At 41.9% G+C, this 14,326-nt stretch overlaps 2 long non-coding RNA genes across 2 annotated transcripts in view; one reads left to right on the top strand and one right to left on the bottom strand.

The window, feature by feature from the left end:
- The window catches only part of LOC122553412 (uncharacterized), a 170,508-nt gene that overhangs the window by 130,445 nt on the left and 25,737 nt on the right, over positions 1–14,326 (bottom strand). The gene's annotated exons all lie outside the window — the stretch shown is intronic.
- LOC122553413 (uncharacterized) overlaps positions 14,048–14,326 on the top strand; it is a 92,538-nt gene continuing 92,259 nt past the window's right edge. Inside the window, exon 1 of the long non-coding RNA XR_006312703.2 lies at positions 14,048–14,161. This is a non-coding gene — a long non-coding RNA (uncharacterized LOC122553413). The remainder of the gene's footprint in view (positions 14,162–14,326) is intronic.

Here is a 14,326-nt window from a genome sequence, read left to right as displayed (position 1 = left end):
ATTTATAACATGTTTTTCATGTCTCCAGGATGACCCTAAGCGTGTGAGATACTTTTAAAGTGTAGTCACTAATATAATGCAGGAAACATGCAACTAATTTGCATGCAGCAAACTCCCACAAACAGCACTGCAATACATGTGCAGATGATCTCATTTATAGTATATTAGTTGAGGGTTGAATGCTCGACAGGTATGCTCAGGAGAACATTCTAACTCTTCAAATCATAGAATCATACAGTACAAAAGAGGCCCTTTGGCCCATCAAGTCTGTACCACCAAAGCTACACTAAATCTATACAAGTCCCACCTCCAGCACTAAGGCCATTGTCTGGAATGTTATGACATTTCAAGTGCCCATCCACATTTTATTTTTAAATACCCACCTCAACTATCCACCCAGGCAGTGTATTCTAGACTCTCAACACCCTATGGGTGAATGAAAATTTCCCCAAATCCCCTTTCACCCTACTGCCTTTCACCTTACAAGCGTGCCCTCTTATAATTGACCCTTCGAATAAAGGGGGCAGATGCTTTCTATCCACCTTGTCCATGCACCTCAAAATTTTATGCACTTCATCAAGTTCCGCCACCACCCCACCCCAAGCTTCCCTGCTCTAGAGAAAGCAACCCAAACTTATCCAGCCTCTCCCCAGAGCTAAAGTGCTTCCAGGCAATATCCTGTTGAATCTTCTCTACATCCTTTCCAGTGCAAAGACATCCTTTTATAGTACAGAGACCAGACCTGTACACAGTACTCCACTGTGGCCTTAACAAAGTCCTTTACAGCTCCAACATAACCTTCCTGCTCTTACAATCTATGCCTGACTGATAAAAACAGATGTCCTATAGCCTTCTTAACTACCCTATTAATCTGCTTTGGCACCTTCAGGGATTTTTGGACAAATATCCTAAGATTTATGCTGTGGGATTATTTCAGTCAAGAGTAGCGGGGCCTCGGTTTGCCATCTTATCTTGTAGGCCAGCATGGTAAAAATACCTTCTTTGTAATTTCAAATATATACTTTATTCATAAAAAATCTTTGAATTTATACAAGGTCACAAATGCAGTTCGGTTCTGCATAGTTGCATATCAAGGGAATAAACAAGCATTGGAGTTTGACTCTGTCCAAACAAGTCAAATACCTCTCTTATACATACAATATTATATTTAGATGCATTGAGGCAATAGAAGGATCTAACAGCTGAAATGCTGCGACAATGCAGCACTCCCGCAGTACTGACATGAAGTGGGAACTGGATTTTGTGCTCCCATTTCTTGAGGAGGCCTTGAACTCATTACCCCCTTGCACATGTGAGAGCGCTACTAACTGAGTCATGGCTGATGCCTATTTAGAGCTTATTTACAATCAGAAGAAGAGGAAACATAACTAAAAGTGAAAGATGGATTCAGTTTGGAACGATTCAGACTAAGAATAGAATCAAACAAGAGAAATGCAGAGCAGATGAAAGAGCTTTTCTGTCGCGGATTGTGTGAGTCAGATGATACTTGTCCTGTTTGATGCCTAACTCACAGTTTTGCCCATAAACTCAAACTCTCTGATTTATCAGTGCATTTCAGTTTGAAACTCTTAGTAAAATTAATCAGAGTCACTCCAAAGTAGACCGTGGTTCCCTTCAGAACTTCAGTTACCAATTTATTGGAATCAGCAGTTCACTGGTTTCTCCAAACAGCATTGAGGATATTGCTATTACTGAAAATCGGAATCAAAATCAGAAAATGTTGGAAAGTAGGGCCAACATCGTTTTGACTTACGTAATCTGTCAGATGGTGACTGCCTGCTTCTCATACTTTCTGCTTTCCACTCACTAGCATCTCAATATTGGTTTTTGCTCCATAATGCTGAACTGATTTTAGTAGTAAATGTGTTTGCAAGGATGGCATAAATGGAAGCTTACGTTTTATGAAGAAAGATAGCATGTTTTCCCATGCACTATTTCCACTATCATACGTAGTCAGGTTTTGCAAGTGCAGAGATGAAGTATTATGTCCTGGACTTATTAACAAAATGAAAGCCTGGAATCAAAGGTAGTTGAAACAAAGACATGAAATAGCTAAGGGTCTGAAAGTGGTAGTGAATGATTCTTTTTTTTTTCAGAGAGTCGGGGTAGAAAAAATGGTTCCCCCTCTACCCCAACCTTTATGATACATATTGATGTCTTGACCTTGGGCATACAGGACACTATTTCAAAATTTGGAAATATAGTAAATTGCGAAGAGGACAATAATAGACTGCGGGGATTTTCATTCCCGATTCCCTGACAGGACTCTGCAAATTATTTTTTGAAGATGTGCCCAATTAAGTAGCAGCTTGCAAGTGTCCTGTTCAAATATGAATGCCAGGTGAGCCTCTGAGGGTGAAAGGCCAATGGAAGTTTTCCAATACTGACAGATCACCACACACATTGGGAGAAGTGATTGATGTGATTGGGTGAAAGAGCTCAAAATGTGGAGGCACCTTCTAAGATGATTCAAAAGTTTTAAAGTACAAAGCGATCAATGTTGCCTCTCTATCATCATGGAGGCAGAGCCTTTTCACAGCGTGGCACTGGGTTACAAATGTGACCTTCTGGTTAATGCAACTGTGAGGAAAAGGTAGGATGGGGATGATCAACTGTTAAAGCACTCGAAGAACTCATTCCACCTTCTTCCTGGTGGCAGGAATTTGCAAGTACATCTGTCATCTACTACTCTGTAGTTATTTGAAAACTCTACATTTTTACAGCAAGTGCAGAAACAGAGACCTATATACGCAACATACATAGCTATGCATCTAGACAAGTCTTTAGAGGTGGTAGGGCAATTGAGACAGTGTATGGACTTCTTTGTTTCAGTTATAGTGATGTAGCTTTCAAAGGCAAGGACATTAATGGAAAACCTTATAAAACACAAGTTAAGGCTTCAGTTGAAATATTGTGTTTAAATTTGGGGACTATCCTTTAGAGGGAATATGAAGACCTTAGAACGTGATGATGATGTACTGGCATAGTATTGATATTGAGGAACAGTACTGTATCAATCTGCATATAGAGTCATAGAGATGTACAGCACTGAAACAGACACTTCGGTCCAACGCATCCATGCCGACTAGATATCCCAACCCAATCTAGCCCACTTGCCGGCATCCATCCCATATCCCTCCAAACTCTTCCTATTCATGTACCCATCCAGATGCCTTTTAAGTGTTGCAATTGTACCACGTTCCAGGGAAAACAGCCCCAGCCTATTCAATCTCTCCCAAAGCTCAAATCCTCCAACCCTGGCAACATCCTTGTAAATCTTTTCTGATCCCTTTCAAGTTTCACAACATCTTTCCGATAGGAAGGAGACCAGAATTGCACGCAATATTTCAAAAGTGGCCGAACGAACATCCTGTACAGCTGCAACATGACCTTCTCTGAATGAGGTCACATTACATAATATTTTTTTTTTGACAGTGGCTTGGAAGCATATGGATTTGGAGTTGATAATTTTATTGGGACTGAATTGCTCTGTTTTACAATGTAATAACTGTATAATATGACCAACTACATTTCCCTCAATAGCATTTTGACAAAACTCTTTCGTGCTGAAAACAATTATGGCATTTCTGATGCTAAGTAAGGCTTTTTGAAATAAAAGGAGAAAGTGAGGACTGCAGATGCTGGAGATCAGAGGTGAAAATGTGTTGCTGGAAAAGCGCAGCAGGTCAGGCAGCATCCAAGGAGCAGGAGAATCGACGTTTCGGGCATGAGCCCTTCTTCAGGATTCCTGAAGAAGGGCTCATGCCCGAAACGTTGATTCTGCTGCACGTTTTTGAAATAAAAAGTGACCAGTGGTTGCCATAGACATTATTTAAAACGTCTAGACAGCCATCAGGTAACCCTTCAGAGCACCAACACAGGCTAGACTCCCAGCTCATATTATCATAGCCAGTTAGAGTCATAGAGTCCTACAGCATGGAGACAGGCTCTTTGGCCCAAACTGGTCCATGCCGATCAAAATGTCCATCAAGACTAACCCCATTTCCCCGCACTTGGCCTATATCCTTCTAACCTTTCCTATCCATGTATTTGTCCAAATACCTTTTCAATGTTGTTAATGTATCCGCCTCAATCCCTTCCAGTGGCAGCTCATACCATATGCATACCACACTCTGTGTAAAAAGGTTGCCTCTCCGGCTCCCTTTTATTCTTTCCCCTCCATGTTTAAACTGATGCCCTCTAATCCTTGATTCCCTAAACCCGAGAAAAAGACTGAGTGTATTCATCCTATCCATGCCTCTCATGAACTTAAACACTTCTATTAGATCGTCCCTCAGTCTCCTATGCTTGAAAGAAAAAGGTTCTGGCTTGTCCAACCTCTCCCTAACTCAAACCAATGCGTCCTGGCAACAGCCTTATAAATTTCTTCGGCACCCTTTCCAGTTTATTAACATACTTCCTGTAGCAAGATGATCAAAACTCAACACAATACTCCAAATGCGGCCTCACCAATGTCCTATACAATTGCAACATAGCTTCCCAACTTCTATACTCAGTGCCCTGACTGATAAAGGCCACTGTACTAAAAGCTTTCTTCACGGTGGCTCAGTGGTTAGCACTGCTACCTCACAGCACCAGGTTCGATTCTAGCCTTGGGCAACTGTCCGTATGGAGTTTGCACATTTTCCCTGTGTCTGCACAGGTTTCCTCCCACAAGCCAAAGATGTGCAGGCCAGGTGAATTGGCCATGTTAAATTGCCCATTGTGTTATGTGCATTAGTCAGAGGGAAATGGGACTGGGTGGGTTACTCTTCGGAGGGTGGGTGTGGACTTGTTGGGCCGAAGGGCCTGTTTCCACACTGTAGGGAATCTAATCCCTGCCTTGTCTACCTGTGACTCCACTTTCAGACAACTGTGCACCTAAACTCCAAGGTGTTCCACTACATTCCTGTATTCCCTTGATCCCAGCTGCCTGTACCTGAGCCATACTTCCTTTTTTCTGGTCAAATTCTCAATATCTTTTATCCAAACTATTCATTTAAATTGAGGAACAATGTGTCTTCTTGTGCTATGAAAGATGGTCATGAGTCATCATTACAAATGAAATACAAAATTTACATTGGTTGATTTAATTAATTTTTAAAAACTTTTGTGGTATGTGGGCAATACTGACAAGGCAGCATTTATTGCCCATTCCTAACACGCTCCAGAGGGAATAGTTTTGCTCTATCTAAATGATCAAACTTACCACTTTGAATAGTGCAGGTTCTAAAGGCTATCAAAGTGAAAACATTCATCCTCATCTCTGTGTTTGATCTTTTACCAATGATTTAAGATCCATGATATCTGTCTATTGAGCCACTCACCAGAGAGAATATTCTTTTTTTCATTTACTCTGTCAAAACTCCTCTTCAACTTGAAAGCACCTAACAGGTCACCTCTTATATTCTTTTTTTCATGAGAATAGTGGCATCATGGTGGCTCTGTGGTTAGTACTGCTGCCTCACAGCACCAGGGACCTGGGTTCAATTCCCACCTTGGGCAACTATCTGTGTGGAGTTTGCACATTCTCCCTGTATCTGAGTGGGTTTCCTCTGGGTGCTCTGGTTTCCTCCCACAGTTCAAAGATATGCAGGTTAGATGAACTGGCCATGCTAAATTGTCCATAGTGTTAGGTGTAGGGGAATGGGTCTGGGTGTGTTGCTCTTTGGAGGGTTGGTGTGGACTTGTTGGGCTGAAGGGCCTGTTTCCACTCTGTAGGGAATCTAATCTAATCATTTCCAACCTATTTCATTACTCTCTTTAGTAAGTCTTTGCTAAACCTCCTCTGTATCTTTTCTAAGCCCTTTATGTTTTTTGTCGAAGTAGGGTGCAAAGAATTGTATACACTTATATCCAGATGGGACCTAGCTAGTTGTTTATAAATTGATAGCATAATCTATTTGTGTATATAATGGAGGGTCACAGAGGGAGTGCTACAAAGATTTACCAGACTGATTCCTGAGATGGCAAGGCATTTGATGTATGAATAGAGATTGAATGTATGTTGCACCATATTCACTGACATTCACTGGCATTAAGAAGGAAAGAAGGAGATCTCATGGACACTTACAAAATTCCAGTTGGCATACATAGGGTAAACAAGGATTGATCCAATCAATGATTGAGTAGTCCACTAGCAGGGTCACAGTCTCAGGATACCAGGTAGGCAATTTAGGACTGAGATGAGGAGAAACGTTTTCACCAGAGCGTGGTGAGCCTATGGAATTGTCTACCACAGAAACTGGTTGAAGTCAGACTGTTTTCAAGAATGAGTTTGATATAATTCTTTGAGCTAAAGGGATCAAAGGTTGTGTGTGAAAGTAGTAACAGAGGACTGAATTGGATGATCAGCCATGGCCATCTTGAATGGCAGAGCATTCTCAAAGGGCCAAATGGTCTACACCTGTTCTTATTTTCTCTCGTTGTCTAATCTATGCTTCTCATGTAAACCTAAATCACGTATTTCTTTTTAAACTTTATCACCTTTCCCCATGATCTTTCAGTGTTAGCTTCTGGAAATACTAATTCTGAACTTTTCAGAATTGGGCCATTTATAATGTTTCCATTCTAGTCCTTCTAGAATGAATCACTTCATATTCCTTTGTACTGAACTCCACCTGCCATACTTCTGCCTTTTTCACCATCTTGAAGGCTATGGTATTCTGAGGTACGAGGATCTAGACTGGCCGAATCCAATGATATTATAGGGGCACGTAGCAGTGAGGAATTTGAACTTTCAATGTTCACCATCTCCCTGACATGTCATAGGAATCCAGGGAAGATTGATTTTGTGAAGAGTGTGTTGCTGGAAAAGCAGAGCAGGTCAGGCAGCATCGGAGGAGCAGGAGAATGGACATTTCCGGCATAAGTCATTCATCAGGAATGTGACACAGTCACTCAACATTTGTCAGAAATTAATACTCCATCAAGTCCATGTCAAAAAAGTAAGCAGACATGCACAATGACATATATCAGTAAAACACAAAATTATTTTTCTGACAAAACTAGAAATCTACATCCACCTCTACCTATGGATTCTGGAACATTGGAGCTTTCAATGCTGAGAGCAATATATTTTCATGGGGTTACATACATGAAATGATGAGGTATGGTTAGTAAATAGTGTTGAACGGCCACGATCTTCTTGAATGTGAAGTAGATTTGAGGGACAGAATGGCCTGCTATTCCTGTGTTAATAGGCTTGTACTTAAATACTATGTGGAGAGCCATTGGGTGCATGTGTCAATTCAGTTGGTTGGACATGAGACTGAGCAGACTGGAGCCAGCTCACATAGTTTGCTTTTATGTCTGCTCAACTGGATAAGGATTAGACTTTGTCAAACCGAATCAATCCAAATTCAGTTCATTTACATGTACTCCCTCTCAATGCTCTGCTTCTGACATGTTCTTGTCCACATCACGAAGACACAGTTGAGTATATAGCAGTCCCTGGAGTCCTAATGCATGAGAGAAACCTTACAGGAGCTGAAACATTTCTCTAATGATTACACATTTATGCAATTATCATGTGTTTTTAATTTGTTGTTTGGACCTATACATTCATTTTTTTTTTATCTTCCTCACTTTTTCCAGCCCTTGAGATTGTAGCAATACACCAAATTCAACAGATAAATCTGGACACAGTTTACAATTGAATGAAACCTTCTGAAATTCAAATACATTTAGATTTTGCAAAGTGCTAGGTACGAGTGAGAGATACTGCCAATGCAGTGACTTTTAATTAAGCGCCACGCTTCTGAGATTCCTTGGGCTAAAAAAAAATCTAAACAACAGTTGGAATGTACATTTGATTAAATGCAGTCAACATGGCTCTGTGAGGGGCAGGTCATGCCTCACAAACCTTATCGAGTCCTTTGAGGATGTGACTAGAAAAGTTGATGAAGGTCGAGCTGTGGATGTGGTGTATATGGACTTCAGCAAAGCATTTGATAAGGTTCCCCATGGTAGGCTCATTCAGAAGGTCAGGAGGAATGGGATACAGCGGAACTTAGCTGTCTGGATATAAAATTAGCTGGCCAACAGAAGACAGCGAGTGGTAGTAGAAGGAAAATATTCTGCCTGGAAGTCTGTGGTGAGTGGTGTTACACAGGGCTCTGTCCTTGGGCCTCTACTGTTTGTAATTTTTATTAATGACTTGGATGAAGGGATTGAAGGATGGGTCAGCAAGTTTGCAGATGACACAAGGTTGGAGGTGTTGTTGACAGTATAGAAGGCTGTTTTAGGCTGCAGCGGGACATTGACAGGATGCAGAGATGGGCTGAGAGGTGACAGAAGGAGTTCAATCTGGATAACTGCGAGGTGATGCATTTTGGAAGGTTGAATTTGAAAGCTGAGTACAGGATTAAGGATAGAATTCTTGGCAGTGTGGAAGAACAGAGGGATCTTGGTGTGCAGGTACATAGATCCCTTAAAATGGCCACCCAAGTGGTGTTTTGGCTTTCATTAACAGGGGGATTGAATTTAAGAGTCGTGAGATCTTCTTGCAGCTCTATAAAACTTTGGTTAGACTGCAATTGGAATACTGCATCCAGTTCTGGTCGCCCTATTATAGAAAAGATGTGGATGCTTTGGAGAGGGTTCAGAGGAGGTTTACCAGGATGCTGCCTGGACTGAACGGCTTATCTTATGAAGAGAGGTTGACTGAACTCGGACTTTTTTCATTGGAGAAAACGAGGAGGAGAGGGGACCTAATTCAGGTATACAAGATAATGAGAGGCATAGGTAGAGTCGATAGCCAGAGACTATTTCCCAGGGCAGAAATGACTAACACGAGGGGTCATAGTTTTAAGCTGGTTGGAGGAAAGTATAGAGGGGATATCAGAGCTGGGTTCTTTACACAGAGAGTTGTGAGAGCATGGAATGCGTTGCCAGCAGCAGTTGTGGAGGCAGGGTCATTGGGGACATTTAAGAGACTACTGGACATGCATATGGTCACAGAAATTTGAGGGTGCATACTTGAGGATCAGTGGTCGGCACAACATCGTGGGCTGAAGGGCCTGTTCTGTGCTGTACTGTTCTATGTTCTATGTTCTCAAGGATAACTTTGACCATGTAACTTAGACATCTCCAGAGTGAAGGAAGTTTGACCAGCAACACACAAATCTTGGGATCAGCATTTTCCTGATGACTCATTGTTAGTGAGCACTATACATAACTGTACATCTCTTAGTGTCGAACACCTACCAACTTTTGAGGAGGGCTGCTGAGTGCTCACCATGAATAGCTGGTGTCCCATCAGTACAGAATGATGTTCTAGTAATATAAATGCTTGTGGTTTCTAATCTTTTGAAGTCATTTCAGAGCTACAGCCGTGGGACCTTCTCTGCAAATATAATGCACCTCTCATGCATCATTTCCTCACTGTCGGCTGTGGATTATGATCTATCTGTACACCTGGCATCATCTGTCATTTCAATATCTTGCAATGCAAAAGGCAAATGGTGAGATTGTGGCAGGATAGCTGCTGCTGTTACTAACAAGACTGTATTTGTGTTCAAAGGGGCATTTTCAGAAAGGCAGTAATGTAACTGCCCATCTCCAGCTGAACAGAAAATGTTTTTTTTTGCAGTTAGGGTACTTTTAACCAAGTTTCTGCCAGTTTCCCCTTTTTGGCCAAAGGTTTCACACAGCAGGGATGCTTTACTTAAGAGTTAGTGGATCTTTAAAGCTTTTTCTCCACAGATATTAAGGGAAAAGTGATTTTGGTCTCAACATCTGAGGAGCTATTTCCCTGAGATAATGTTATCCTTTCTTACAAACCCATATGATGGGCTGCTGGAAAAGAACTATCATTACAGAAATGAATCAATTTAATATCATCAACAAGGTATACTGTACACCTATAAAAAAACTACCAAAAAGGGTGATAGAGTTGGGAACCCTCAAGACATTTAAGAACTAACTGAATGAACAGTTGAAATGTCAATGCATACAAGGCTAGGAGCCAAGATTTGCAAAATGGGGTTATAATAGATGGATATTTGATGATCAGTGTGGACATGATTGTTTTTTTTTACAGTATGGAAACAGGCCCTTCGGCCCAACAAGTCCACCCCGACCCTCCGAAGAGTAACCCACCCAGACCCATTTCCCTAGCCTATATTTTACAAATGCACCTTTCAAATATGGGCAATTTAGCATGGCCAATTCACCTGACTTACACATCTTTGGATCGTAGGAGGAAACCGGAGCACCCGGAGAAAACCCACGCAGACACGAGGAGAATGTGCAAACTCTGCACAGACAGTCACCCAACGCGAGAATCAAACCCAGGTCCCTGATGCTGTGAGGCATCAGTGCTAACCACTGAGCCACGGTGCCACCCCAAAGATTGAAACCAATCTTTCTGTACTGTAAAAACTCTATGTCTCTATGTCTCTATGACCCAAATTGCAAAGTTTTAAAAATTCACTTTTGGGACATGGGCACCACTAGATTGGTGAGTATTTATTGTTAGTTTCTTGTTTGTTGGAGATGGTAATTGCCTGGCACTTGTGTGAATATTACTTTTCACATGTTAGCTCAAACCTGGATATTGTCCAGGTCTTGCTTTATTTCACCATGGACTGTTTCAGTATTTGAGGAATTGAGAGTGGTGTTGATTATTGTATAATTATCCTGAAGAAGGGCTTATGCCCGAAACGTCGATTCTCCTGTTCCCTGGATGCTGCCTGACCTGCTGCGCTTTTCCAGCAACACATTTTCAGCTCTGATCTCCAGCATCTGCAGACCTCACTTTCTCCGATTGTATAATTATCAGCAAGCAATCCCACTTTTGACCTTATGATGAAGGAAAGGTCATTGATGAAGCAACTGAAGAAAGTTGGGCCTCAGACATTACATTGAGGAACTCCTGCAAGAATAGCTTAGAGCTGAGGTGACTGACCCCCAACAATTGCAACTATCTTTCTTGACTCCAGTTTTGCTAGGATTCAGTGATGTCACACCTGCTCAAACGTGGCCTTAATATTAAGGGCTGTCACTCTCACTCTCATGTCTGGAATACAGCTCTTTTGACCATGTTTGAACCAAGGCTGCTTGATAGCACTATTCATGGCTTTTTTGTCAATTGTTAGTGATCAGGAATGGACCAGTAATGTGATAATGGGATGGGTTAGATTTGTCCTGCTTTTTATGAACAGGACATAGGAGGGAAATTTTCCTAATTGTTGGATAGATACCAGTGTTCCAGGTTGACCGGAACAGCTTCTCCAGAGTGGGTTTAGATATGGAGTGCGCACCTTCACTAGTATTGCTGGAATGGTGACAGAGCCCGTTGCCTTTGCAGCATCCAGTATCTTCGGCCATTTCTTGATATCACATGCAGTGAACTGAATTGGTTGAAGCCTGGGCACCTGTAATGCTGGGGACCTCAGGAGGAATGCGGAGATGGGCGTCTGGCATAAAGTGGATTTAAATGCTTCAGCCTTGTTATTTGTAATGACGTTCCAGTCTCCCACATCATTAAGGATGGCAATATTTGTGGAGCTTCCAATTCCTGTTCGTTGATTAATTGTCCACTATCATTCACAACTAGACGTGGCAGGACTCCAGAGCTTAGGTTTGATCTGTTGTTTGTAGGATTACTTAGCCCTGCCTATTGCATTTTGCTTTCACTGCTTGCCATCCAGTAATCCAATGTTGTAGTGTGAAATCTCATTTTTTAGGTATGCCTGGTGCTCCTCCTAAGATGCTCTCCTGTACTTTGCATAGATCCAGGATTGATCACCTGGTTTGATGGTAATGATAGAGTTTAAGATATACAAGGCCATGTAGCTTCACATTGTGTTTGGCTCGTAGATGCCCAGTCTTGAGTTTGCCAGATCTATTTGAAGTCTGTCCCATGATAGTGTCTGGCAACAGGGTGCAGGGTATTCTCCTTGTGAAGATAGGGTTTCTTCTCCGTAAGGACTGTATGGTGGTCAATGTTACTAATATTGCATCTACAACAGCGAGATTGGTGAGGGTGAGATCAAATAGGTTTTTCTTCTCTTGTTCATCCCCTCAACACCGGATGCAGATCTAGTCTTGCAGCAATGTCCTTTCGAACCCATCGGCTTGGTCAGTGGTGATGCTATTTAGCCAATCTTGGTGATGGACACTGAAGGTTACAACCCAGGGTACATTCTGTGCTATTGTCACCTTCAGAGCTTCTTTTCAGTAATGTTCTACATGGAGGGTTATTGAGTCATTAGCCAAGGCATGGGTGGGTGGTGGTGATAATCCAAAGGCCATTTCACCTCAGCTTTGACATGATGTCATGACACTTCATGGGAGTCAATGCTGAGGACTGATGGAGAGCTTATGCTCGAAACGTCGGCTCTCCTGCTCCTCAGATGCTGCCTGACCAGCAATGCTTTGCCAGCACCACTTTTGACTCTGATGCCCAGGATCTGTAGTTCTCTCTTTCTCCTGTATACCACTGTGGCCAGGGTGGGCGAGGCTCTCTCCAGGGACAATGATCGTGGTTTGTGGGATATTATCTGCGAGGTATGACCCTTTGAGGATGACTGTGTTAAGCTGTTGCTTGACTAGTCTGTGAGACAGCTCACCCAGCTTTGGCTCAAGCCCTCAGATGTTGGTAAGAAGGAATATGTTGCATTGACAATATATTTGCCGTTGTGGTTTCCAGTACCTGGGTTGATGCCATGTGTTCCATACAGTCTCATTCATTTACTTCGGCTTCATAACTGTTTAATATCACTGAGTGTCTTGCTCAGCTTTCTTGCAGGCAATTAAGACTTAATCGCATTCCTGTGGATCTAGTCATATGTAGAAGAGACCAGGTAAGGATGAGTGTTTTCTTTCCCTAAACAGCCTTAGTTAACCAACAGTGTTTTCTCAACAATCAGCAGTGCTCCCAATTAAACTAACTTATAAATCGAGATCTGTCGTAATGTAACTGTATTTAAGCCCATATACCAGAATATTAGTCTCCGGTTCTGAATTACTAGTCCAGTGATGGGCACCATTGGCTTCATTGTTATTAATAATAGCAAGTGCAAAATGTCACTAAGATACTGAAAGGCTGTGTGCAGTTTGACAGACTCAAGACGCTCCTTTGGTTTCTGTGTTCCAATATGGGACATCATGCAAGACTTTCAGCCATGTTGTGTTTCTCTTTACAGTAACAAGTCTTTATCATAGGTTTGACTGTGTTTTGCTCCTTGAAGTTTCACTCCTACTGGATGTTTTTCTCTTTGTGAGTTCTCTGCTCAAAAGCACAATAACATGACCCCCTCCATGGAGAGGGCATTGTGACAGGTTCTGAATCTATGTCAGCCAAAGTAGAGGTTGAACCCCGACTTGTTGGCACCAATCAGCCAAATCATTTAAGCAGCCCCTGAAAGACTATTATGATAAAGGAAAGACCAAGAAAGAATGCGGTTCTAGGAAAGCATAGAGTGTGGCAGAAAGCTAACCCTGTAACACATAACCGCTAGATAGGTTTATCGTAACAATGGCATTATATCACTGATTGGAGAAACATACAGGCCTCAATGACAGCTGACACCACAGCTTCCCTGTGTTGTTTAAAATAAAATGATGTAATCAGCCCTCAACTGTAGTGCGGACTGTGGATTTCCTGTCAGTGTTACTTTCAGTCTGTCAGACAAGAAACTAGCAATAAAACTGATGATGAACCCCCCCCCCCCCCCAAATGAACTCTCTGACCATGAGGAAGAGCAAGACCCTGTTGAAACAGATCCACTCTAAAATAGGCTGGCTTTTTTTCACCACATATGATAGAAGGCTCAAACCTTTTCCAGGCCTATTTTTGTGGGGGAATGGACAGCTAGAAATGTGTTCCAAAGAAGGTAAACCATGAAAACTAGAGCATCCTGAAAACAAATGATTAAAATGATGCCAAAAACTTAAAATATCACTTTGTCCCTGTTGTATGTATCAAGTTATGTTATATCCTTGGAAAACAGTGACAAATTTTCTGTATGATTTCATGACACCACAGCTACCTAAAGGTCTCTCTCTTACTCTTGGCCTTCCCAGAATGATAAAGATTTTGGGAAATCTGTGTTTATTGGTTGCAAGACCACTGGTGGCTCGTCAGATCTATCCATGACCAGTAGATTCTCCTACGTGGTGTGCAAATGAAGAGGTACTTGCTGTTTGGTGTCATTGGGTCTATCCTTCTCCTTCTCTTCGATTTCGTGTTGCTTCTTCACTCAGTCACAAAGGTGCCTATTGCCTTCCTGATTTAACATCTCCAGGCATTTCATTCCATTCATGTGATGTGACTTGATTTGATGTCACATGTACCTAG

This window comes from Chiloscyllium plagiosum, unplaced genomic scaffold (assembly GCF_037043375.1).
Source record: "Chiloscyllium plagiosum isolate Xiang-an unplaced genomic scaffold, Cpla_swu_hap1 HiC_scaffold_8, whole genome shotgun sequence".
NCBI classification, from domain to species: domain Eukaryota; kingdom Metazoa; phylum Chordata; class Chondrichthyes; order Orectolobiformes; family Hemiscylliidae; genus Chiloscyllium; species Chiloscyllium plagiosum.
This window is presented reverse-complemented; position numbering and strand designations above follow the sequence as displayed.